The sequence below is a fragment of the Rhinatrema bivittatum genome, chromosome 10 (assembly GCF_901001135.1).
Source record: "Rhinatrema bivittatum chromosome 10, aRhiBiv1.1, whole genome shotgun sequence".
Classification (NCBI taxonomy): Eukaryota; Metazoa; Chordata; class Amphibia; order Gymnophiona; family Rhinatrematidae; genus Rhinatrema; species Rhinatrema bivittatum.
In genome coordinates, this window is record NC_042624.1 from 8,369,454 (window position 1) to 8,395,588 (window position 26,135).

General features: G+C 42.9%; 1 long non-coding RNA gene across 1 annotated transcript in view; it reads right to left on the reverse strand.

The window, feature by feature from the left end:
- Positions 1-1,334: 1,334 nt before the first annotated feature.
- The window catches only part of LOC115100140, a 34,857-nt gene continuing 10,056 nt past the window's right edge, over positions 1,335-26,135 (reverse strand). Inside the window, exons 2-3 of the long non-coding RNA XR_003858970.1 lie at positions 24,286-24,411; positions 1,335-1,842 (exon numbers count right to left, since the gene is read on the reverse strand). This is a non-coding gene — a long non-coding RNA (uncharacterized LOC115100140). The remainder of the gene's footprint in view (positions 1,843-24,285; positions 24,412-26,135) is intronic.

Consider the following 26,135-nt stretch of genomic DNA (forward strand, 5'->3'; position numbering starts at 1 on the left):
TAACATCACAATTAGACCTGAAACAATAAAATCAAACAAAATAACTGCAGAAATGACAAAGGACCCTGAAAGAAGGAGCTGTATTTAATGAATGCCAAGAGCAGCACACAATTTAGTACCTACAGTGGAGATTGCATAGCTCTGCCAGCAAGACAGTAAATGAAATCATTAATCAGAAGCCCTGGCACTTACATACCAGATTAGAAGTGGAACCTATGCGGTCTCATTGGCTCCCGCACATTTGGATAATTTCCATCTTGGCCCAATAAAAAGGCTCACAACTTGTAAAGAATCCAGATTTGGGTCATCTCCAGCTTCAAGAGACAAAATGTGCTTACACTGGAATTACTTCAGGACTACACAAAGGTCACTGCACTGATATTCTGTTGTCTATGTTTAAAAAGATGTTTAAGATATACGGTGGCTTGATATGCATTTCATTTTGTAAAAGCTTTGTATTCGTCACTACCACAAGCCCTTTCCGCAAGCATTCGGAAGGCTGGAAGCGCCTTTCTTGTTAGCGGGGGGGTGTCCTGAAGCCATTGGAAGTTAGAGCAGTTCATTTGTGCTTTGCCATCCCACACATACCAGAAGCACTCAGGAGTAACATGATAAAACAAGGCTAGCCTTCCAGCTTAATAGCTGGACACTGTTGTTTCATGAATAAGTGGCAGTGCTGCTAAGGCATTTTCAAGAATGAATTGAAAGGATTGATTGCCTTGTGTCTTACTGTGACTAAGTACAAGAATGGAAAAAATGAGCTTGTGCTTTTAATAGCAAGGTTCCTGCAATTAGTGCTCTGTCTTCATTCATTCCTCATTAGTGCCTAAAGGCTGGGAGTCCATTTTGTAAAGAAGGTAGGTCTGATGGCGTTAGCCAACTGCCTACTAAAAATAAACATAATGTATTTGTGGACCGGGAAAGGCAGATCAAGACGAATGCCTTGTTTTCAACTGTCTCTCAGAGAGGAACAGGGAGATAAAATAACTTGGTCCACAGTAACAGAGAAGACTTTTTAACTCGCATCTCAAGGCTACTCCTGAATCACAGTCCCAAGTTCTTAACACTAGACCAGTCTTGCTAATAAAGATGTTTGGATTTATTTTGTTTTCACTATGTTTAGGTATGTGTGTGTATAGCTTTATAATTACTGGCCTTGTGATTGTATTAAATAGGTATAGATAATTTTATAAAACTGCAAAATTGCATACAAATAGGAAATGCAATTTTTAAGTTCTACATCACATGTGATACAGTGAATGAAGAGGGTACAGCGCTGAAAGATAGGTGATAAGAAAGTAGCCCTAAACATTCAAGAGCCGACCGCCTTATTCAGACAAGCTTTTATTGAATTTTATTCTATCATATACAATGGTCAGCTACACGATTGTTTGTTTTAATTTTTAACTTGCACATTTCATTCTGAATTGTATTGTTTTACATTCATGTAATTATATAACAGATCATTAGTGCATGTATTGTTTCTATGCTGAGATCACTATTTTGTTTATGATTTTTTAACAATTGTGTGTACTTCATGTTCCCAGCTTAATGCCGCTGTGTAAACGGGCTATAAATGAAATGAAATGATTGCTGGCAGATCCATAAACAGGCAATTTAGTATCTATGGCCAAGTGAAAAAGTGCACTCTTTCCCTGTACACAACATATACATACATAAATATAAATGTATATAACATGATAAATAAAAAGAAATTATAGAGCTGGTGGTGGCCGCATATGAGCATGTGTAGGAGGATGAATCCTCTGTGCACAGCCTTCACACTGGGGCAAGGGAGACTGGACCATTCAGGGATATAGACAGCTGTTTTCTTATTCCACCCTAAATTAAAAAGAAAAATATACCGCTTGTTCCATCTACAACTTCATTATTTTACAAACTTTACATAACAGAACTACACCAATTTATATTAATTCAGATATACCACCCAACCATTATATTTCTTAACTTTATTGATCTATAAAACATGTGCCACAGCAAAAATACACAATTACACCTTCACAGGTGAAGTACAATTATATATACTATACTTCCCCTCAGTAATGGCAACACAAACTTGGAAATAACACAAAACCCTCCAAAAAATATATAAGAACATAAGAACATGCCATACTGGGTCAGACCAAGGGTCCATCAAGCCCAGCATCCTGTTTCCAACAGTGGCCAATCCAGGCCATAAGATCCTGGCAAGTACCCAAAAACTAAGTCTATCCCATGCTATATAAGAACATAAGAAATTGCCATGCTGGGTCAGACCAAGGATCCATCAAGCCCAGCATCCTGTTTCCAAGTGAGGCCAAACCAGGCCACAAGAACCTGGCAATTATCCAAGCACTAAGAAGATCCCATGCTACTGATGCAATTAATTCTCCACCTTGAACATATAAGGGAATACTTATTTGGTGGTTGTCTTGTACGGAGGTTAGTAATGAGGACAACCGATTTGCAGTTGTCCTTTCCTTAACCTCCGTCTATTGCTTTTTTATTAAATTCAAAAAGTATATTCAATTTTTTATTTAGTTTTTCCAATTTTTTCTTCTTAAATTCTTCTTAAAATCCCTTCTCCCCTGCTGCTTTTCTGACCCTCTTCAGTATCTATTTTATACTTATCTAGGTCGTCGCCTTTATTGATGTTGCGCTCCTGAGGTTATCCTTATAGGTATGTAATCACCATGTTATATTCTGTTTTGCAGCCTTAATGTTCCGTTCCTTATAGATGTTATTATATTGCAGATTATAATACGTTTTGGTCCCTCCGGATGCAGCCACCGCGAAACACGGGACCGTGTTGGGGGACTGTAAAATTTCCTCCTGTCATCCTGAATGGAGTTGCCGTATTGAATGAGTTGTGACTATTTGGATTTAAAATAAAATAACTTTAACTTCTGAATGGAACTCTATATTCTATCCTGCACCAGTCTATCTGAGTACTTGCTTATGTGCAAGGTTGGCTTCTGTGGATTATCAGGTAATTGAAATCTCCCATTATTTCTGCACTACCAAACATATGTATAGGAAACATACCATACAAAACAGCACTGACTCCCAGGACTCAAACAGCAACAACCCTACTTTGTACACTTATATTACACCAGGTGCTAGAACATCAATATACCTACTACTGGGAAAAGAGAAAAAGTTAGGCTGCTACAGATCCATACATAAGCTACACATTAGCAGAACACAAGCTCTCACCAAATACACAATAAGAGACCTCAGATTGGATACAGAAATACTGAAGTCACACTCTGCACACAGTGTAACTCTAGAGAAATAGAAACAGGGCCCCAATGACAGGCCTAGGCTTTGATACTAGGACCAGGCCTCAGGTCAGGCCCCAGTGTCAGGCCGAGGCCTTGGCATTGGGACTGTGCCTCAGAATGGGCCTCAGTGTCGAGCCTATGCGTCAAGGACAGACCAGGCCATGGCAAACCCCCCACAAATCATGTTTCTGACCCTGGCACTTGGGGTGCAGGGGGGGGGGGGGGCTGAGTTATTGCAAAGGGCAGAAACAAAATAAATATTAAATTAAATGATACTGGGGGAACCCCAAAAAACAAAACTATATTTTGTTCCCTGCACATTCCTATTAGGTAGGATATGTCAGGCGATTCAGGCAGCAGAATTTTGGGGCAGCACAAAGTGTCCCTAAAACACTCATCCTGTCTGCAGACATGTCACCAGCAGTGTATGCTGATAATGTGCCCACGATGGTGGTGAGGGGGGGGGGGGGGGGGGGGGGGGGGAGGCAGGTGGCAGGGTTTCTGGGAATGTGACAGGATTGTTAGCTTCCTAGAAATATCATTAGCTACTCTTCTGGGGAATCCTGACGCCGCATCCCACCTTTCCCAAAATCGCCAGACAGCAATGGGGACCAGCACCCTCTTGTTCTCTCGCTGATTGTAGCTGCACCAAGGCTTGAGGGACACTATCGCTTTCCTCGCCTCAGGCAGCAGATTACTTTGGGGAAGGGACCTTCTCAGCTCTCAGCATAGCAACTGAGGGATGAATACCAGTGTTCAGGATCATTAGAAGAAGAAGAGGCACAAATTCAATTAGCAGTATATTTCGAAGAGATAGTTACCCTTTTATAGTGTCTAACACATCATCTTAGTTATTCACACTTTGAACTGCCTAATCCAGCAATGCCGTACAATAAATGACTGTAACGTAAGAGGGATTTTATATAGTTAACTGGGTGGATATGACTTGAAAGTTATAAAACAACTGCCAGCTAAAGGCCTCGTGTTTGCTAAGTGACTTGTCACTGGACAGATATCAATGCAATCTGTTGTATTTATTGCTAGCAATCTGGTTATACTTTAAAAGAAGGAGTTTGTACTTTAAGGTAGCAATTTTTAACCCCAGCTTGGCAGAGTCATCAAATCACCACCTAATGGTAGCTTGGAGTAATGGCCTCTATCATAATTAGTCATGCGGTCTGACTTCCTGAGATTATAGGGTTGCCAACTGGCTCCAGATTTTCAGGACAGGTCAGTCCAGTCCTGGTTTCACCTCACTGCATACAGGGACTTTTAGTTTTGATCTCTCTATTGCATTTCTTAAGAAAAGCAAGACTATAAGTGCATGCCGGGGGGGAAGTAAAACCAGGACTGGATAAACCTGTCATGAAAATCTGGAGCCAGTTGGCAACCCTCCAGACTTGGCAAGATTTGAACGTCCTCCCGCTGCATTGACTGGCCCTGAGTTAGCTGGATAACTTATTCCTATTATTATTATTATTATTATTTTTATACGGCTAAAAAGTTAAAGTTATGCAGCTAACTCAGGAGGGAGGCAGGGCATTCCAGAGTGGGGTCAGCTATTTGGCTAAGCCAGATCTCATCATTATCCATGCCACTGGATGGCTATCTTTGCTAGGTGGCCAGTGACTGAATATTAAGTGCTTTGATGGCTGGAAGAATCCAGGCAGCCCTATGCTTTTGTTCTCCTACTGTTTACTAAAGGTGTCCTCTCCTTGCTGGTCTACAGGAGAAAACAGGCTTATTAACTATGGCTCATACTGATTCACCTATTCATTGTGGTTTGCCTTCTGTTCTGTGCATTCCCTGTTAATGTTTACAGAACTCTTTATTGGTTTTATTATGACTGTATTGATTGGTGGTTGCTATAAATGAAGAGGAAGATTTATTTCCCTTAGTGCTTTTCTGCTGTCTTAAATGATATTAGCACTGGAAGATCCTGAGTCCATAGCACTTCTGGTTTACTGTCACATGCCCAGTATCAGGGAAACTGTCACATCCTCAAGAGACAGCAAATTTTCACATAGGCAAGTGAGCAGCTCGACTCGGCTTTGTTCCCTTTGTTTCCCTTTCATTATTAATACAAAATGAAGATGTATTTATTTGTGCTTTTTATATGCCATCGTTCCAGAGGTAGATGACAACGGTTTACATATTTAGCACAGAGTTACATTGTAAATGAGGTTACTGAAAAATTCAAACGGCATTAGAATAAGAAAGTAACAAATATAGGAAAAATAGTAATTATATCAACAACGGATTAAAAAGCTCAAAAGGTTATTCAAATAGGAGCCGAAATGATATTTGAAAAAGGTTAAGGGTATGATCTGTATTCAAGAAGATCTAAAAACAATCATCCCTGCCATGGTGGATCTAAGCAAATCACTTAATACTAGTACCCTCTGACCACCTCAGTAGTACCTGCCTTTCCTGTTTCATAGGCATGCAATACAGAGCTTGATATCTCCCTCCCGTGCTGGCTCTTGACAGGGTGCACTGACAGTGTGATGCAGGCTGGGCATGCTCTCTTCTTCACCTCCTTGGTTAACAGCTGGGCTGCTGCTTTAGGATTCCTGAAATCCTCTGGAGAATTGCCAGTGAACACCTCTGGGATCAATAAGAGGCTTCACTGCTTTTCCTCCTTTGGGGGGGGGGGGGGGGGATGTGGGGTGAGGGGAGGGGAGGGGACCGCCCCAGGTGACAACAGGGGGAGGGCTGCCATTGCCGCCAGCAGGAAGGCCCCGCAGCAGCGCGAAGAAGTGACCAGCAAAAGAGAGAAGTCCCGTGGAAGAAGAGGCAGGCGGCAGATGAAGATGAGGCCCTGTGGTGCTGCCGATGTGTCCCAGAGCCAGCGGCAGAAGAAGAGGCCCTGCTGTGCAGCCAGCAGCCGAAGAAAAGCCCCAAAATGAGTGTGAGAGAGTGAGAGACTGGCCCTGTGAGAGTAAGTGCCAGTGTAGGAGAGGGTGCCTGTGTGTGTATGGGAGGATGTGTGTGTGTGTGTGTGTGTGTGTGTGTGTGTGTGTGTGAGAATGTGTGTGTGGGTGTGTATGAGATGGTGTATGTGTATGTGTATATGTATATATGAGAGGATGTGTGTATGTGAGTGTGTGTATATGAGATGGTGTATGTGTATATGTATGTATGAGAGGATGTGTATGTGTGTGTGTGTATGAGAATGTGTGTGTATGAGATGGTGTGTGTGTGTGTGTGTATATGAGAGGGTGTATGTGTATGTATATGTATGTATGAGAGAATGTGTGTGTGTGTGTGTGTATATATGTATATGTGTGTAGGAGAGGGTGCCTGGGTGTGTATGGGAGGATGTGTGTGTGTGTGTGTGTATGAGAGGGTGTGTGTATATGTATGTATGTATGTATGAGAGGATGTGTGTGTGTGTGTATGTGTATATGTGTGTAGAAGAGGGTGCCTGTGTGTGTATGTATGTGTATGAGAAGGTGTATATGTATATGTGTGTAGGAGAGGGTGCATGTGTATATATATATATATATATATATATATATATATATATATATATATATATATATATATATGTATATGAGAGGATGTGTGTGTGTGTGTATGTGTGTATGAGATGGTGTGTGTGTATATGTATATGTGTGTAGAAGAGGGTGCCTGTGTGTGTATGAGAAGGTGTATATGTGTATAGGAGACCGTGCCTGTGTGCATGTATATGTGTATATGAGAGGGTGTGTGTGTGTGTGTATGAGAGGGTGTGTGTGTGTGTGTGTGTGCATGCGTACCCTCCGTCTACAACAACCTTAGCATGACAGATATGGAGAGCGGGAGATTTTTAAAAATCCTTATTAGTTTTAATTATTGGGTATTTTGGATTTGTCTGCTGCTTTAAATATTTTATAGGTTCGGAAATTTAAAATTTATATATTGGGGGGGGGGGGGGGGGGGTTTGCGAAATGAAGTATCCACCCCAGGTGCAAAATACTTTAAGTACCCCACTGTTCTCTGGAAAGAGAGCTCCTGCTTTCACCTGCTACCTGAAGATTTTCTCATGGGACAGTGAAATGCCTTTTCACAATCAAGCTCTGCTCCCAACTCTATCGCCAGCTCCCAGTGCCAATTTCTTACTTTATGTTTACATTTAATGCCATTCTTTCTTACATACATTCTTCATGTGATTCATGGAGTATAATTATTCATTCCAAGACCAAGCAATAAAAAGTTTGATACTAAGAAAGCAGATATAGTGGCAAATGACAAAAACAGCATCACCAACAGAAATATCCACACCAAGCAACTATTCGGTTCTATGTATGGAGAGAGATCATCAAGTACCAAGAGATGTAATCTGAGAGTAAGAAAATGTGGCCTGAGGATGCAGAAATTGCTTGGGCACTGTCACTGATTAATAAGAACTTCCGAGTTCACCTCGTTATGTTGCCTGTCAGTGCAAGGATGCAGATACCTGCAAGGAGTCAGGCCAGGGTCAGTATTTCCAGAATCGTCAAGACAAAAATTGGACAGGCCAGGGCTCTGGTGGCCCTATCTGCTTTGACACATATGATCTCTTTCACTAGGAGTCTCTATTCTCATCTAAAACTACTTCATTATAGGCTTACATAGGGAGGTTGCTGTATGCCTGAAAAATATCATTGCAGTCTCTGTTAGGGATGTGTATTCATTTTGAACGAATGCGCAATCCACAACGTATAGGTCCCTATTCGTTGCATTCGTGCGGTTACGAAACGTATGACAAACCCCCACAAATGCAATGTATCATTAACGAATAAAATCCCCACCTTCTGACCCCCCCCCCCCCCCAAAGACTTGCCAAAAGTCCCTGGTGGTCCGGCGGGGGTCCTGGAGCAATCTCCTGCACTTGGGCCGTCAGCTGCCGGTATTCAAAATGACGCCGATAGCCTTTGCCCTTACTATGTCACAGGGGATACCGGTGCCATTGGTCGGCCCCTGTCACATGGTAGGAGCACAAGATGGCGCCTACCAATTCATAATTCAGCCAGCCATCCATTGCTCCTACCATGTGACAGGGGCCGACCAATGGCACCGGTAGCCCCTGTGACATAATAAGGGCAAAGGCTATCGGCGCCATTTTGAATACCGACAGCCGACGGCCCGAGTGCAGGAGATCGCTCCAGGACCCCCGCTGGACCATCAGGGACTTTTGGCAAGTCCTGGGGAGGTCAAGAGGGTGGGGGATTGTAGTTAATTAAATTTAAAGGGTTGGAATGGGGTTTTTTCCAACTTTAATAGGAAACGAATACCATATGTATTTATTTATTTATTTAGATAGTTTTATATACCGACAACCGTTTGCACATCGTGTCGATTTACATGTAACTTACAACCAATGTAAATATAGGCAGTGCCTTTAGAAAGAACAGTAAACGCAATAACAGATCAGTAACAACTAGATAAATTAGAGATGGGGATTGAGACTAGGAGAGACAAAGGAGGGAGGGAGGGAGGGAGGGGTTCACTGTTACCCCTCCACGGTATAAAGGGGAAGGTTATATACAGGATTTGGTAAAAACATTTGTTATGTACAGGATATATACATGGTTATATAACCCTGTATACAACACTCGTGGGAAAGAGGTTATATACATGGTTATATAATATTCTTTATATACAAAGTAAGGTGAGGAGAGGAGGGCTAGAGGGGGCAAGTGTTAGTGCTGGGTACTGAGGGAAGAGGGTTGGTAATTGATGATGAAAGGGGGTAGGCTTGGAGGAAGAGCCAGGTTTTAAGTTTCTTTTTGAAGTTAGGTGTGGAGGTTTCGGTGTGTAAATAATGGACGAATCAGGGTCCCCCGAAAAAAGATGTGGACTGAAATGGTCTCCTCATACAAGGTTCCAGTGCGTAACCAGATGTGAGCAGTATTTATTTATTTATTTGAAGCTTTTTTTATACCGACGTTCAAGGGACATCACATCGGTTTACATGTAACAGTTGGGGAAGCAATACATAAAACTAGGTAACTTTACAGAATAAAAGGATGATAAAAAAGGAGGTGTAACAAAATATATCAAGATAAGGAGCATAGGTGAGAAACAATAAAACATAAGAAAAACCTGGATATGGAACAGGAAGGATAAACTGTAAGGATTATACGAGCAGGGGGGTGGTATAAAGTAAGAAAACAATATTAATAAATATAACATGGTACTTGTAGTGGAGACAGTAGGGAAAGGGAGCAGGGGGAGGAGGATTATGCAAAGGCCTGTTTGAAGAGCCAGGTTTTTAGATTTTTTTTTAAAATTTATGGATGCAGGGCTCCAGCCACAGGTCAGGGGGCATAGCATTCCAGTTTGAGGGTTCTGCTATAGATAGAGCTCTTTCTTTTGTGGCAGTAAGGCGGGTAGGTTTAGATGAGGGTGAGTGTAATATACCATTGTAAGCGGATCTGGTGGGTCTAATGGAGGTATGGAAATGTAGGGAGTCATTGAGCCAGTGTACGTCATGGTTATGTAGTGTCTTGTGTATGATAGTGAGGCTCTTGTAGCAGATTCTGAAAGGGATGGGGAGCCAGTGAAGGTCTTTAAGGATAGGGGTGATATGGTTTTTCTGTGGGTGTTAGTGAGTACTCTGGCTGTGGCATTTTGTAGCATTTGATGGTGGATGTGGGGAGGCCTAGAAGGAGGGATTTACAATAGTCAATTTTGGAGAATATTATGGCTTGAAGGACGGTGCAGAAGTCGTTAAAGTGGAGTAGAGGTTTAAGCTTTGTGCGTGACTTCACTAGGCAGAGGTTCCCCGTGGATAGACGAGAGAAGCAAGGGAACCGGAGAGTGAATGGTGGGGATTCACAGGTGCTCGGTGAGCTGCTTCAAGATGAAGTTCCCTCCAGCACCGGAGTCCATGAGGGCTAAGGTGTGGAATTCCTACTTGTTCAACCAGATGGAGATGGGGACGGTCAATGGAGGAGATAGTGAGGTCAGGCCTAGGAGAAATCCTCCAGCAGATCCTAAGCCTGACAGTTTCCCGGACAGACTGGACATGAGGCAATGGCATACCCGGGCTGACCACAGTACAAGCAAAGGCCAGACTGTTGTCGATGACGATGTTCCTTGGGAGAGAGTCTACTCCTACCCATTTGCATGGGTTCTTCCTCTGTAGGATTAGGCAGAGTGGTTGGTCTAGGAGAGGACGAACTTCGAGCTTGGGACAGTCCCGAAGTCAGTTTCCGGGTAGCTCTGGATTCAAGGGAGCATTCTTGTAAACAACGGTCGATACGCCCAGTGAGGTCAATGAGAGAGTCCAAGGAGGTGGGCAATTCACGAGCAGCCAACTCATCTTTTATGCGAGGACTCAAGCCCTCCAGGAAGATAGAGTACAGACAGAGTCCCAATGCAAATCTGTCACAAGAGTTTGAAATTCAATGACGTAATCTGTTGAAGGGCAAGAGCCCTGCTGAAGATGAAGAAGAGTTGACCCGGAGACAGCACGCCAGCTGAGGTCTTCAAAGACAGACTGAAACAGCGCCAGAAACCCTGGAAGGCCCTGAAGGACTGGTTCTGCTCGATCCCAGAGAGGTGATGCCCAGGCTAGGGCTTTGCCTTCCAGAAGAGCCAGAATGGATGAGGTCTTGGTGATCACATCTGGGAAGTATGCGGGTTGCAAGCAGAAATGCATATTGCATTAATTCAGGAAGCCTCGACACATGAGAGGGTTTCCTGAGAAGTGTGGTAGTGCCGGCAGTGGCACAGTCAGCCGAGGAGCCTGTGAAGAGGTGGAGGTATTGAGCTTGATAGACGTAGTGGTGGCAGTCACTGTTGCATCTAAGCGAGAGCTCAGGTTGTCTATGGCAGCGGCCAGGGACTCCAAGAATTTCTGTTGTTCACTGATCCATTGTGCCAGGCCAGGAATGGCCTGTAGAGCCAAAACCTCTGCTGGCTCCATGGACTTGGCAATCCCTTATTGTATATTGGTATGTGGACCCTTGGCCTGAGGTGCGAGTTGTTACAGCCCATGGGGAGGAGCCCCACAGATCCGCACCATCAGGAGGCGAGGTATAAGTACAGCAGGAAGCTCTGGGCACAGTAGTGTGGAGATCCACAGAGACCAGGAGGTGACCCCCGTAGGGTGACAGACTGTAAGCAATACTTGGAGTGAGGCCCTGAAGAGAGAGGCACCAGGCAGACCGCGGAGCAGTAGGTGCAGGATTAGCCATGTAGAAGGTTCTCCAGGAAGACAGCCCCGAGGGGCGGAGCTGCAGTATAGTGGGTGTAGACTGGAAGGCGCAGGCCAACCCACAAGGCAGGGAAGCCCGAGCCCGGTCTCAGCAGCTTATGTAGACAGGTACCTGGAGATCGGAGGAGAACTGGCTGACTAGTAGAGAAGCAGGCCTGAGGAGCGGGACAGCTAACAGTAGTTATATACCCTGAAGAAGGCCCCGTGAAGCAGGGGAGCTCAAGATAGTCTCTAGAGTGGTGAGCGCAGCCCGAGGAGCGGGAGAGCATGGACAGTCTTGCTGAACAAAGGCGCAACCCCAAGGAGTGGGGAAGGCCAGCCAAGAAACTCGCTAGTTGCCACTGTAGTTCCAAGGGAGACCCGAGTGGTAGAAGCTGGTAGCTGGATAGGACCCAAGAGGAATGGAGCCAGCCCAAGGAGCGTGGTAGGCCAGGGGAGCAAGTCCCCGTAGGAGCACACACTGACCCCTGAGGAGCGGGTGCCAGACAGGGTCCAAGAACTAGGCAGATAGCGGCATTTTAGGAACACAAGGCAGGAGTTAAGGACTCGTATGGAACTTGTTGCCAAGTCGGCTAGCTGGGGGCGAAGGTGGAGCTTAAGTACAGGAGTCCGATGACATCATCAATGAGGGACGCCCCCGAGGTTCCCAATGAGGAGGCTTCAAAGGCAGAGCCTGTGATGCTCGCGCGTGCACCTAGGAAGGCCCGACATCGAAGTAGGAAGTATTAGTCCATGCCGCCGCAAGGAGGCCTAAGGAACGCAGCGGTGTAGGCAGGCCCAAGCAGCGAGCAGTACGGGGGAGGGTAGGAGCACGGTGCAAGCAGTGAGTACTCTCGGTCGCATAACATAGTCTAAATACGGCCTGTTCAAAAACAAAGGAAACATCAAGACAAAGAACGGAGATTCAGAAGAGACACTATGACCGAAGGACGATAGGAGATGTGGGTGATAGAGTTCTCCTCATATGGCATAACTTCCAGGGTAGGCATAAGATGAAAGATGTCTAGGAATTTGCTCCCTATGAAGTGATAAAAGTGTTTGAACCCCATTAAAATCCATTTAGAATATATTCAAAGACTGGGGAGATGAAAGTCATATACTGTAATCAAATTAAGCTGTATACTCTGGTAGACAAAGACAATGTAATGGTTAGTAATATTGTTAACCAACCTGAGGATGCAATTTGGCAAATACAAAATTTTGAGATATTAGAGGAAGATAATTCAAATTCTGATCAAATCTGCTTAGTGCTGAGAGGCTCAGAGTTTCAGATATCAAGTCAGGAACTATACATGACAATCCTGGTGGCCTATAACCTGAAGGCTCAGAGGGAGAGATGGAACTTGAAAGGGAAATCCCAGGAGAAAATAGTGCTTCTGGGAGCTCCAAGCCAATTTCAGAATCAAACATCAGAAAGTCAGAGAGGTCCAACAAAGAGAAAATGTCCACTTCTCTGAAGGAATACTATTGGGTATATCAGTTGATTAGCAATATAAAATTGCTTTTCTGTGAATTTTACTCTGATGAAAGAGTAATCAGAGTGACTAAGTTTATTCTTTGTATTACCAAAGAAATGTGGCTTTATTTATGATGTTATCAAGTTGAGTTATGAGTTAATGCTGAGGACAACATTAATTCTTAGTGGGGAGGGATGTAAGCCAGAAATTTAAGGTATTGCTCTTGCTCTAACTAGCAAAAGTGAATTAAATTGCAAAGGAGAGAACCCATGTTTACCTAAAATACAAAAGAAGAACAGTAAAGACAAATGGTGTCATGTGACTTACTTGGTAGTACTTTTGTTGGCTGAAATAGAGAGATACTAATGCAAATTCTTTCCTTTGAAGCCTGCAGAAGTCCTTCTCACCTATGCAAATGTAAAATCACCTCCATTTCCATTACAATGGGGGGTGGGGGTGTCACACTATGGCTGGAAGCCAGTGGTATTATTCCCTGGATTGCAGCTAGGATTACATGGATATTTCCCCAGAAGGAAAATTTGAGTTGAATGGGCTGATGGCAGGTCTTGGAATCAGAACTTGGGATGTGCAATCTCTGCCTGGAGCCAATAAGGAACAGGGCATCAATTGCTAATGAACTTTTTACATTAGGTTATAAAGGAAAGTTTGGTTTTTGTTTAAAGTCAGACAGGCAGAACGAGGGAAAGGCAGGACTTAGCAATAAGGCGAGGCTCCTGCCCCCGCTGCATGGCAGCTACAACAAAGGAGAGAGCAGTTGCAGTTAGATGGTATTGTTCTGAAAATAGTAATTACAAAGTAGTGCCGAGAAAGCAGTAGTTAGCTATTTTGTAGGGAGGGGAAAGAATGTGAGTTGAGAGTATTTCCTCATTTGTTTTATTTATAGTTAGAAGAACAGTTTTAGAATAGTATCTGCATACATACCAGTATCAGGCCGATTTAGCTGCAGGGAAATTCAGAAGATTTATCACAATCTTATGCAGAGTAGAGAGGGAATTTAATTTAATTTTTGTCTGTCAGAATTGGGACTTTCAGCCTTCAGAAGGAAATGAGCCCTGCAGCTGAGCTGCGCACAGGGTCTCAAGCATGTGTACCGGTTTCATCAAGCACACAGTGGAGCAGCTTGTCTAGAAAAAAGAACATGAACTCATGTGAGACATAACTGAGAACTTAGGCTATTATTTTGGCCAGAATCTAGGGGGGAAGTTTGAAGTATTTTGCAAGTGAACTGAACTGAGATACAGGGTGGAGCTAATGGTTTTTCTTTTATATCTTGCAACCTGATTTTCCTTCCAATATTAATAAAGTTTTCATTTTTCTATACTATTATGCCATTTGTCTGTGTTTACCGTAGATTAAAAGAATCCTTGTGTGCTATATAAATGTGCATGCACATTTATATAGCACATTTTATCTGGATTGCTTGCAATAGCCACATATGGCGGGCTTTTTGTTATTACTTCTTGTTTTATCCTCTGCTCCAGCCTCTCCTCCTCATCCCTGTGTGATTAGAGATGGGCACATGACATGTGTCCATCTCTCATCACACAGCTGAGAGATGGAGTTATTTTTGTAATCCTTCCCATCCAAGGTGAGGTCTCTCACATATACATCCAGGAATCCGGGATGTATATGTGAGAGACATAACCAAACTCGTGGGGGTGGACCAAATGATTGTATGGATGGAAAGGGGCTATAGCGCTGTTTGCTCACCCCTGGGCTAAGATGTGCTGTACTTTGTTGTTTAGGAAATATGTGAAATTTATTGGAGATTTTTTTCTCTCAGTTCTGCTAGGTTTCAAGTCATATGATGTACCTCTCAATGGTCAACTTGGCATGCTTTGCGGAGCTGTTGAAGCACCTGCTGCAGGGAAAGCACAGAATGGAGTCACAGATACACTATGGGGCGGATTTTCAGAGCCCTGCTCGCGTAAATCCGCCCAAAACCAGGCGGATTTACGCGAGCAGGGCCCTGCGCGCCGGGAAGCCTATTTTACATAGGCAGGAGGCCCGCTGGCGCGCGGGGATTTATGTCTCCCTCCGGGAGACGTAAATCCCCCGACAAAGGTAAGGGGGGGGTGTAGACAGGGCCGGGTGGGTGGGTTAGGTAGGGGAAGGGAGGGTAAGGTGAGGGGAGGGCAAAGGAAAGTTCCCTCCGAGGCCGCTCCGATTTCGGAGCGGCCTTGGAGGGAACGGGGGGAGGCAGCGCGGCTCGGCGCGCGCAGGCTATACAAAATCGATAGCCTTGCGCGCGCCGATCCAGGATTTTAGTGGATACGCGCGGCTCCGCGCGTATCTACTAAAATCCAGCGTACTTTTGCTTGAGTCTGATGCGCAAGCAAAAGTAGGCTGATCGCGCTTCTTTTAAAATCTACCCCTATGGGTTTATTCTGAATAAAATCCCCCAGTCTGATATTTTCCGGCCGTCTGCCCCGTTGTCCCTCTCTACTTCCCACCCTTTTCCCTACTTTTGCACCTTGCTAACAGCACTTTCCTTTTCCTTCCCTCTCATTCCTATTGTACACGTGCTTCTCCAAAAGACACACATACCTGAGCCAGATACGTTTAATTTAAATTTATTAGCCATAATATAGACTGATTTCTTGCTGACATTGTTCTATTTTCTTCTGCATTTCCTCAGTTTTGCATGGTTTGAAATCTCTCTGTTTTAACTACTTAATGTTTTTAGAATCTATGCTAATGTATATTTAAATGTGTTTATTGATTTAAAGAACAATGGGCTGGTATCTACAGGAGTTGTTTGGGTTGTCTAATTTGTTTTCAGCTGTCTGCAATGAAAAAGCAGGTGATTCATTTGAAAGAGGAATTGTTCAGGTTTAAAAAAAAATCTCCCCTTTCTTGAAGCATCCAGAATATCTTCCTCAGCTTCCACAAAAGATTTAGAAACGTAGGAATTAATGGTTTACAGTGGGCTTTGATGGAACAAGACATGTGACTATGTGACACCCAATTTCCCCATATCCTGAATACTCACCCACATTCCCACAGAGAGGTCAGACATCCAGCATTCAGAAACCCAGGAATAAATGGATTACAGTGGGCTCTGGCAGAATAAGGCCGGTGATGAAGAGACACTCATTCTCCCCACATTACCCTTACATAATACCTTTTCTACAATGGATAATGAAGAAGCTCCAATAATAGAAAATGAAGCAATGTCTGAAAGGGATGTAGTCACCCAGAACCCTTAAACGTTATTAAATGTCATGAGAAGAAGCTTCTTCTCCTGGGAGTCTCTGTCATCAGAGGAACCAATTTGGGAAAACATTTTGATTGGGATGCAGCAGTTAAATGCCTTCCAGGAACATCAGCCAGTAGAACTATCAATCAGATTGTCAATGCAATTGCAAAAGAAGGCAGAAACTTTGATATCAATGTTATCATCCACACGAGGATGAATGACTTTGCTAGAAATGGTATCCTTGAAGTACAGGAAGATTTTCAAAAGCTAGGGAAGAGGATTACATTGCAAAGACTATTGTCTTTTCTGAAGTATTATCTGTTCAGACAAAGGGAAAGGAAATGCTATGCCAAATACATAATTTAAATTCCTGGCTCTAAACCTGATGTAAAGAAAGTGGTTTTGGATACATTGGAGGCTAGGGCCATGTATGGACCATAAGAGGTTAAATGGTAAGGATGGTCTACATCTATTTGTCTGTGGCAGGAAAGAGGATGCTAAGAGAAAAATTCAGATCGTATATTAGCAGGCATTTAAACTAGGAAGCGGGGATAGCAGGAGGTGGCTAGTGAAATTGTTATGTCACCCTCAAGCAATACAGGAAGTAGGAAGAGAAAATAACAAAATCAATCAGTTCAAAAAACAGAAAAGGTGACTAAGAAGAGCAGCTGGAAAGCTATGACCACAAATGTTCATAGACTGAGCTATAAAATCCCCAACCTGCAAGCCCTAATGGTAGAGGCAGACTTGGATATTGTTGCTGTTCCGAAGACATGGTTCACTGATTCTCATGATTGGGATACGGCAATACCGGGCTATACAGAGAGGGCAAAAAAGGGAGAGGAGTAGCTCTTTATGTCAAAAGGAATATCTAAGCTACTGAATTACAAGGAACGAGGGATAGAGAAGAAGCATTATAGATCATTCCAAAAAAAAGGAGATGGTGCTTCCAAATTACTGATGTGATCTACAGGCTTCCCACTCAAACAGAAGAACTGGACAGAGATCTGATAGAGGACATTCAAAAGGTGGGAAAGATGGGAGAAGGGTTGCCCGTTGGAGATTTTAATCTGCCGGATGTGGATTGGAGCATCCTTTCTGTGGAATCTACAAAACGTAGAGAGATAGTGGATGCCTTTCAAGGTTCTCTGCTCAAACAAATGGTAATGGAACCCATGAGGGAGGGAGTGATTCTTGATCTAGTGCTTACTATTGGGGGTAACCTAAGCACCAGTGATCATCAGAAAGTATGGTTCGATATCGCCAATAGGATACTGAGAAGTCACACAAATACCCGAGTTTTGAATTTCACACATACAGACTTTATCAAAATAGGGACATACCAGGAGAAAGAACTGGAAGAAAGAGGAGAAACTAGTTGAGGTGGAAGAATAGTGGGCCAAATTAAAAGGAGCTATTCTCAAGGCACTAAATCTATCCCTTAGAAAAGTAAACAAGAGTAAGAGGAAAAAGAAACTGATTTGGTTATTAAAGGAGGTGGCTGAAAAAATAAAAGCAAAAAGAACAGCAATCAAGAAGTATAAAGGATCCCAAAAAAAGAAACCAAAGAATATCTGTTAAAACTGATGGAGACAAAAAATTAATCATTAAAGCAAAAGGTTAAGCGGAAGAAAGGATTGCCAAAGAGGGTAAAGCGAGGTGACAAACATTTTTCAGATACATCAGAGAAAAAAGGGATGTCTGAAGTTGTATATTGAAATTGAAAGGTGACGATACACATTGAGAGGAGAGAAACAAAGAAATGGTAGAAATAGTAAACAAATACTTCAGTTCGGTATTCACTAAAGAAGACCCTGGAGAAGGACCATTGCTGGTTCACAAGACCGTAGATGGGGGATGGAGTAGATAATTTATTTTTATTTATTTATTTGTGCAGTTTTTATATACCGTTACCCAGAACACAAGGTTCTATCTTAACGGTTTACATAATAAAATAGTATAAAAACAGTTTAGAAAGCGGAAATAAATACAATAAAATCTTCAATAAAAATAAGATAGTTAAGATTATTTTAAAAAACTAAAATAGCATTAGTAAAGTTAAGATAAAGTTCAAAAAACAACTGTAGACTTATAAGACCTCTTGAGTATAATCTCTGTATGCTTGTAAAAAACACCATGTTTTAAGATCTTTCTTAAATTTCTTCAGGTTGTCCTGCATTCTCAGATTTAGTGGAAAACTGTTCCAGAGTTTCGGTCCCGCAACTGAAATGGCCCTCTCTCTGACCTTGCTCAGATGTGCCGATCTGACAGTGGGTACTGACAGCAAGTCTTTATTAGATGATCTTAGGTCTCGTTGAGGTAGATGCAATTTAACGGTTGTATTCAGACAATCTGTTTTGTCTCCGTAAATGATCTTATGAATCATACAGAGAGTCTGGTGTTTTATTCTAAATTCCACAGGTAGCCAGTGCAACGATTTTAATACTGGCGTAATATGATCACTTTTGTTCATGTTTGTCAATACTCTCGCCGCAACATTTTGGATTATTTGAAGGGGTCATGTAGTTTATAGAAGAAATTGTGTGGGAAAGATCTAGGTAAACTGGAAGTGAACAAAGCCATGGGACCAAATGAGGTTCATCTTAGGATATTGAGGGAGCACAGAAATGTGCTGGCAGGTCTGCGGAATGGCCTGTTCAATAGATCCCTGGAAATGGGAGCAGTGCCGTGGGACTGGAGAAAAGCAATGGTGGTCCCTATTCACAAGAGTGGTAGCAGGGAGGAGACTGGAAACTACAGGCCTGTTAGCCTCACCTCAGTGATGGGAAAATTAATGGTCTCTGCTGAAGGAAATGATAGTGAACTGTCTACAACTGGGTGGGTTTCTGATCCTGAGGCAGCATGGATTCACCAGGGGAACATCCTGTTAGACAAATGTAATAGATTTTTTTGATTGGATGACTAGAGAATTAGATCAAGGAAGAGCACTTGATGTGATCTACTTGGATTTCAGCAAAACTTATGAATCTGTCCCACATAGGAGTCTTATGAATAAAATGAGAAGATTGAGAATGAGTGCCAAGGCGCTGGCATGGATTACAAACTGGCTGATAGAAGACAATTTGTAATGGTAAATTGAACCTATTCTGAAGAGATAATGGTGTTAAATGGAGTACCACAGGGATCGTTATTGGGATTGGTTCTGTTCAATATCTTTGTGAATGACATTGCAGAAGGGATAGAAGGTAAAGTTTGTCATTTTGCAGATGATACTAAGATCTGCAACAGAGTGGACATGCCTGAAGAAGTAGAGAGAATGAAACGTTATTTAAGAAAGCTTCAACAGTGGTCAAAGATATGACAGCTAGGATTCAATGCCAAGAAGTACAGAGTCAAGCATCTCCAAAAGAGCTGTATGTGATGGGTGGTGAAGGGCTGTTGTGCATGGACCAAGAGAGGGATCTTGGAGTGATAGTGTCTTATGGTCTGAAGACGGTGAAGCAATGTGACAAGGCAAAAGCTAAAGCCAGAAGAATGCTGGGCTGCATAGAGAGACGAACAACCAGTAAGAAAAAGGAGCAGATAATCCCCTTGTACAGGACATTGGTGAGGTCTCACTTGGAATACTCTGTTCAGATCTGAGACTGAATCTCAAAATGGATGGAGGAGGTACAGAGAAGGGCAACTAAAATGGTGTGGGATCCCCATCAAATGACTTATGAGGAGAGGCTGAAGGACCTAAATATATGTATACCTTGGAAGAGATACCTGAAAGTTTTTAATGATGCATGAATTTCAAACCTTTTCCATCAGACGGGAAACAGTAGAAAAATGAAACTTCAAAGGGGATGACTCAGAACCAATGTCTGGAAATATTTCTTTATGGAGAGGGTAGTGGGTGCCTGGAATGCCCTTCCGGAGGAGGTATTGAAGACAAAAACAGTCAAAGAATTCAAAGGGGCATGGGATAAATACTGTGGGTCCCTAAAGGCCAGAAGACAGAAATGAAGAAAAAGGTGCATGGGGGTAACCTGCTCTATGTAACGGTTTCTCCCCTTAGCAGAAGCATGGGGATTATTACCCTCAACCAATAAGCTTTGATATTCTTGACACAACTGCAATATCACTCTCTGTTTTGATGGAGAGGGAGGGGATTTTGATTCAGATGGCAATCAACACGGGCCCTGACTTTTACGGCTGGGGTATTGATATGCAGACATAGAGAGAAAACACAGGATTGCTTCTATGATCAAGTCCTAAAGCAAAACAAGTGAAGCTGTGTTGCCTGAATTTTCCAGAAGGCACTTAGTAAAAATGTTGCTAGCAGCAATGTTTTATGGGTTTGACAGTTTGTTTTTTTATTGTAAATATTACTACCTTTTTCATAAGGCTTCAGGGTTACTGCATGGCCTACCCTTAAGAGAAACATGGCGGTATTCTGCACAGTGCAGCATAAGAAGCTTGCTGGGCAGACTGGATGAACCATTTTGTCCTTTTCTGCCATCATACTATATATCGTACTATATAGTAACACCTCCTTCCCTTCCCTCCCCTCTCACTCACCCTCTTTTCTTCCATCCCTCTCACTCACCTTCTCGTCCCTCCCCATGCATTCACTTAACCCCTCCCTTCCCTCTTCTTTTCCCACTCATTTACCCCAATCCTTTTCCTCCCCTCCCTCTCTTCACCTCCCTCTCATCCCTTCACCTCTCACATGCTCTCTCTCATCCCACTCACTCATCCCTCCCATATCATCCCCCTCTCACTCACCCCAATCCCTTTCCTCCCTCCCTTCTCACTCACCCCTTCTCTTCCATCCCATCCACTCTCACATCCCCTTCCCTTCTATCTCACTTACTCACTCCTCTCTTGCATTTCTTCTCACTTACCCCTTCTGTTCTCACTCACTCACCCCCTTCTGTACCTTCTCACTCATTCACTCCTTCTATTCCCTTCCCTTCCACTCATTGCTCCCTTTCTCTTCCTTCAAGTGTCACATCCTTCCTCCCCACTGGGTCTTCATTTTCTTCTGGCCTGCTTGGTGTGAAAACCTCATGGGTAATTTAACATGCCATGCTGGCTGCAGAACCCTTTTCATGCCCACAGGGCCTGGGATCCCTGTGAGCACATCTACCTGTGGTACCATGGGACATTATCATTTGGCAGTGGCACCACGAGGTCTTCCTGACAACAGGGTCTCGGAACCATGTAGGATATCATCATCATTTATGGCGGTAACCCCACGGGTATGTTATTATCTCACAATGCCGGCACCTGAGATTTGAATGAAAGGCGAGGCAGGTGTATTTTGGAGCTTACTATATACTGAGGGGGTCATTTTCAAAGGAGTTACGCATGTAAATGTGACATACTATCGTAGCAATTTTCAAAAGCTATTTACTCAAGTAAAGTGCACTTACTTGAGTAAATCCTATGGACAATTCAATGGCATATATTGTAGCAATTTTGAAAAGCCCACTTACTTGAGTAAAGTGTATTTACTCGAGCAAAAACCAGTTTTGCTCGAGTAAATGCTTTTTAAAATCTACCCCTGAATGTATTCACTATATATTTATTTTACAACAAATTAATGGCTTTCTTATTTAAAAAAAACATGGCAGGATTTAGTTCCTCAATTTTAAGAGGTGTTATTATAATAACCTATGATCAGATAAATGATACCTGTAGTATTTTGATACTGGATCAAAATTGCTTTGCCTTTCTCTAGCTTTCATTCTCCCGTTTTATTTGTCATACTTCTTGTGCTTGCCTACAAAGCTTTCTGCATTTTGTACTAATTGTTACCCAGAATGGCTGTTTTTTCTTTATTGCCTTGGTTTACAAAACTCCTTAGATATATTCATTCAATTCAGCATGATTTGATTGGGCTTATGCTACCATTACTGGCCTCTGTGCTGATTAGTTTATTGTTCTTTGCTATTTTACTCTATTGACTCCCCTTTTACTATTTGTAAAGAAATAGTGGTTAGGGCGGTTGCTGCAAACCAGGGACGCCAGCGTTCAAATCCTTCTTCTCCCACTGATGTTCCTTGTGACCTTGGGAAGTCACTTCACCCTCCATTACCTCAAGTGCAAACTTAGGGTCTGATTTACTAATTTTTTCCTCAGACACAGAATGGGAGAAAAGCCTTAGTAAATCAGGCCTTTAGATTATAAGCGCTCATTTGCAAGGAAATCCCTGATTTTAAAGCATCTTTAGCTCAGTCTTACAATGGTAAGTAATTAAATCCAAATCTATAAACATAATTAGATGCTTCCTTTCCACTGGTGAGTAATCCCATTTTGCTTAATAGCACTTCCTCCCTGCCACCTGGTTTACCAGTTCTCCAGTTAACTCACCGTCATTCCCTTTCTTAAGTCGAAAAGGATGAAGAAGAGGTGCAGAGAAAGGCAACAAAAATGATAAAGGGGATGAAATAGCTCTGTTTTGAACAAGGCTAAACAAGATAGGGCTCTTCAGCTTGGAGAAGAGATGATGAAGAGGAGATATAATAGAGGTTTATAAAATCATGTTGGCTGGAACAGGTAAATAGTAAAACAGTTATTCACCCTTTCAGATTATAGTAGGATTAGTGGACATTCCATGAAACTAGCAGGCAACAAATGTAAAACAAATTGGAGAAGGTAATTGTTTTCACTCATTGCACAATTAAGCTGTGGAATTTTTTGCCTGAGGATATGGTCAAGGCATTTAACACAGTTGGATTTAAAAAAGGTTTGACAAGTTCCTGGAGGAAAAGTCCATAAACTGTTTTTAGCCGGGTTGATATCAGAAAAACCTATCACTTTGCTTATCCCTGGTTGTCAACAACAAAGAATTGAATCTTTGGCATCTGCAAGGTAACCTTTGATCCAGATTAATCACTGTTAGAGACAGGGTGCTAATCTCGATCAACCTTTGGTCTGATCCAGCATGGCACATTGTATGTTTTCACTCAAATATAATCCATCTACTCAATTTGCATTGCATTTTGCCAGTGAAGTCACTAATGTGGAAAAGTCCTCTCTTCTCCTAGGTCTCCACTAGAGATCCCCTGCACACAATTTCCCTACACACAGAAGTAGGGGGATTAAGGCCTTGCACAGATTTATAGGTTTTCCAGTTAGTTCCATGTTTTCAGGACAGGCTAATGCACTCCTGATTTTGCCTACTGCATGCATGAATATTTGTGCCTGCTTTTCATGAAGAAAATTATATGGAAAATTTGAATTGCATGTCTAGCCATGTACTGAGGTAGAACCAAAACTGGATCAACCTGTCCTGAAAAAATGGATCCAATTGACAGCCTTTACTCATTTCCCTAATCATCCTTTGTCTTGCTTGTATAATACATGGCACAAGTCATGTTTCCAAAAATATTTCCTAGGAGATCCTCACTATTGTAACTTCAAGTCTCTTTCTCTATAATTAAATAGGAGAACCTCTCTCATACACCTACTGATAGTATGGGCGTCAACATGATTACCAGCTCCTTTTCAGTCTTACCCAGTAATACGTTCATCCTGTATGCCAGGCACCATATTTGAACACTTCAGATGAGTCATAAATACTTTCTATTTATTTAAAAAATTATCTAATTCCCACAAGCTGATTTTTGGAATCTCCTCATTACCTCCCCAGTGAACTGTTGGTTTCTCAGGTAGAATATCATAGGACTGTGGATTTTCATTCTGAGTACTATAAAATAATACATATTTTGCAGAGGTCGTCTTGATTCCCATTTAAACAAATTTTAAGCACAAGTAGGTCCATATAAAAAAACATTTAGATGGATAATGTAATAGTTATCCATTTAAATGGCTTACCTATCTATATTTAGCCAGATAAGAAAGGGGTGTTCCAGAGGCATTCCGAGGAAGAGCAGAGTTAACTGCAAGTTAAGCAGCTAACTCCGATATTCCTCTTAACTGATGCGGCTATCTCTGGTTGGGTGGTAAAGTTAACCAGTTAATTGATGAAAATTAAACAAAGAGACCTAGGGGTCCAAATTGATGAAAATTAAACAAAGAAAACCCAGATAAGAAAACTGATTATATCTGGTTTCCACAAGTTGCATATTCTGAGCCGATTGAAACTCCACTAAACACAACAGATTTCAGGACAGTATTACAATCTCTTATATTCTCAAACCTGGATTACAGTAAATTCCTTACTTCTAGGGCTTCCTGCAAGTCACTTAAAACCTCTGCAACTGCTGCAAAATGCCGCAACAAGACTTTTGTCTGGAGCAAGGAAATTTGATCACTTCACCCCAACTCTGATGGCTTTGCATTGGCGTCCTGTACAGTCAAGAATACATTATAAAGTTCTAATAATATTCAACATTAACCTGAACAACAATGATCTGCTGGGAATAATATTTAAATATTATATCTTAATAGTAGTCTAAATACAATCAATACCTGGCTTGCACACAACCGGCTAAAATTAAACCCAGCAAAAACAGAGTTAACATACTTAACTTCTATTTCCAGTTCTACTATAGGCCCTCCTTCACATCTCCATTTTAATGGGATGTCGATCCCTATCGGTATTCATGCTACCAGCCTAGGGGTTATGATAAACTCTGATTTATCCATGGCCCAGCATATTTCCACCATTACTTAAAAGTCTTTCTACAAGTTGCAACTTTTAAAAAGACTTTGACCTCTGCTGTTCTTTCACAATTTTCATACAGTTTTGCAATCACCAGTGTTCTCAGGACTGGACTATTATAATTCGCTGTACTTGGGATTACCTGATTCCATGATTTCTTTTGCAATTTTTTTTTTTTTTTTTTTTGCAATTAATTCAAAACTCGGCTGCCCGCATTCTCTCAGGTACATCTCACAGATCCCATATCACTCCAGTTTTATCATCACTTAATTCGTTGCATACTAAATTCAGAGTCCAATACAAGGTCTCGTCCATTATCCATGCTCTTATTCATAATGGGGCAGATTTTCAAAGGGATATGCGCGTACCCCCCTGAAAACCTGCCCCAAGCTCCCCCTGCACGCGCCAAGCCTATGTTGAATAGGCTCGGCAGTGCGAGCAAGCCCCGGGACGCGCGTAAGTCCTGGGGCTTTCCTGGGGGGCGTGTTGGGGCGGCGCATCGGGGCAGGGCCGCGGGCATGGTTCCAGCCCGGGGGGCATTTTGGGGGCGTGGCAGAGGCCTCCGAAACAGCTCCCGGGCCATGGAATCGCACGCCGGCGGCCGGCCCAGTGCGCGCAAGTTACGCCTGCCTTGGGCAGGCGTAACTTTTCCAACAAAGGTAAAGGGGGGGTTTAGATAGGGCTGGGAGGTGGGTTAGGTAGGGGAAGGGAGAGGAAGGTGTGGGGGGTGTAAGGAAAGTTCCCTCCGATTTCAGAGCGGCCTCGGAGGGAACGGAGGCAGGCTGTACGGCTCGGCACGTGCAGGCTGCTGATTTGGCGCAGGCTTCCGCGCGCTGACTCTGGATTTTAAAAGATATGCACGGCTACGCACTTATCTATTAAAATCCGGCGTACTTCTGTTTGCGCGGGCGCAGTTTTTTAAAATCTACCCCAATGCTTCTTTATCATGGCTTTGTTCTTCACTACGTATATACAAACATAAGAACATAAGAAATTGCCAAGCTGGGTCAGACCAAGGGTCCATCAAGCCCAGCATCCTGTTTCCAACAGATGCCAAAACCAGGCCACAAGAACCTGGCAATTACCCAGACACTAAGAAGATCCCATGCTACTGATGCAATTAATAGCAGTGGCTATTCCCTAAGGGGTAGATTTTTTAAAACTGCGCGATCGCGTACTTTTGTTTGCGCAGCAGGCGTAAACAAAAGTACGCTGGATTTTATAAGATACGCGCATAGCCGCGCATATCCTGTAAAATCCTGGATTGGCGCGCGCAAGGCTGCCGATTTTGGGCAGCCGGCGCGCGCCAAGCCGCGCAGCCTGCCTCCGTTCCCTCCGAGGCCGCTCCGAAATCGGAGCGGCCTCGGAAGGAACTTTCTTTCGCGCTCCCCTCACCTTCCCCTCCCTA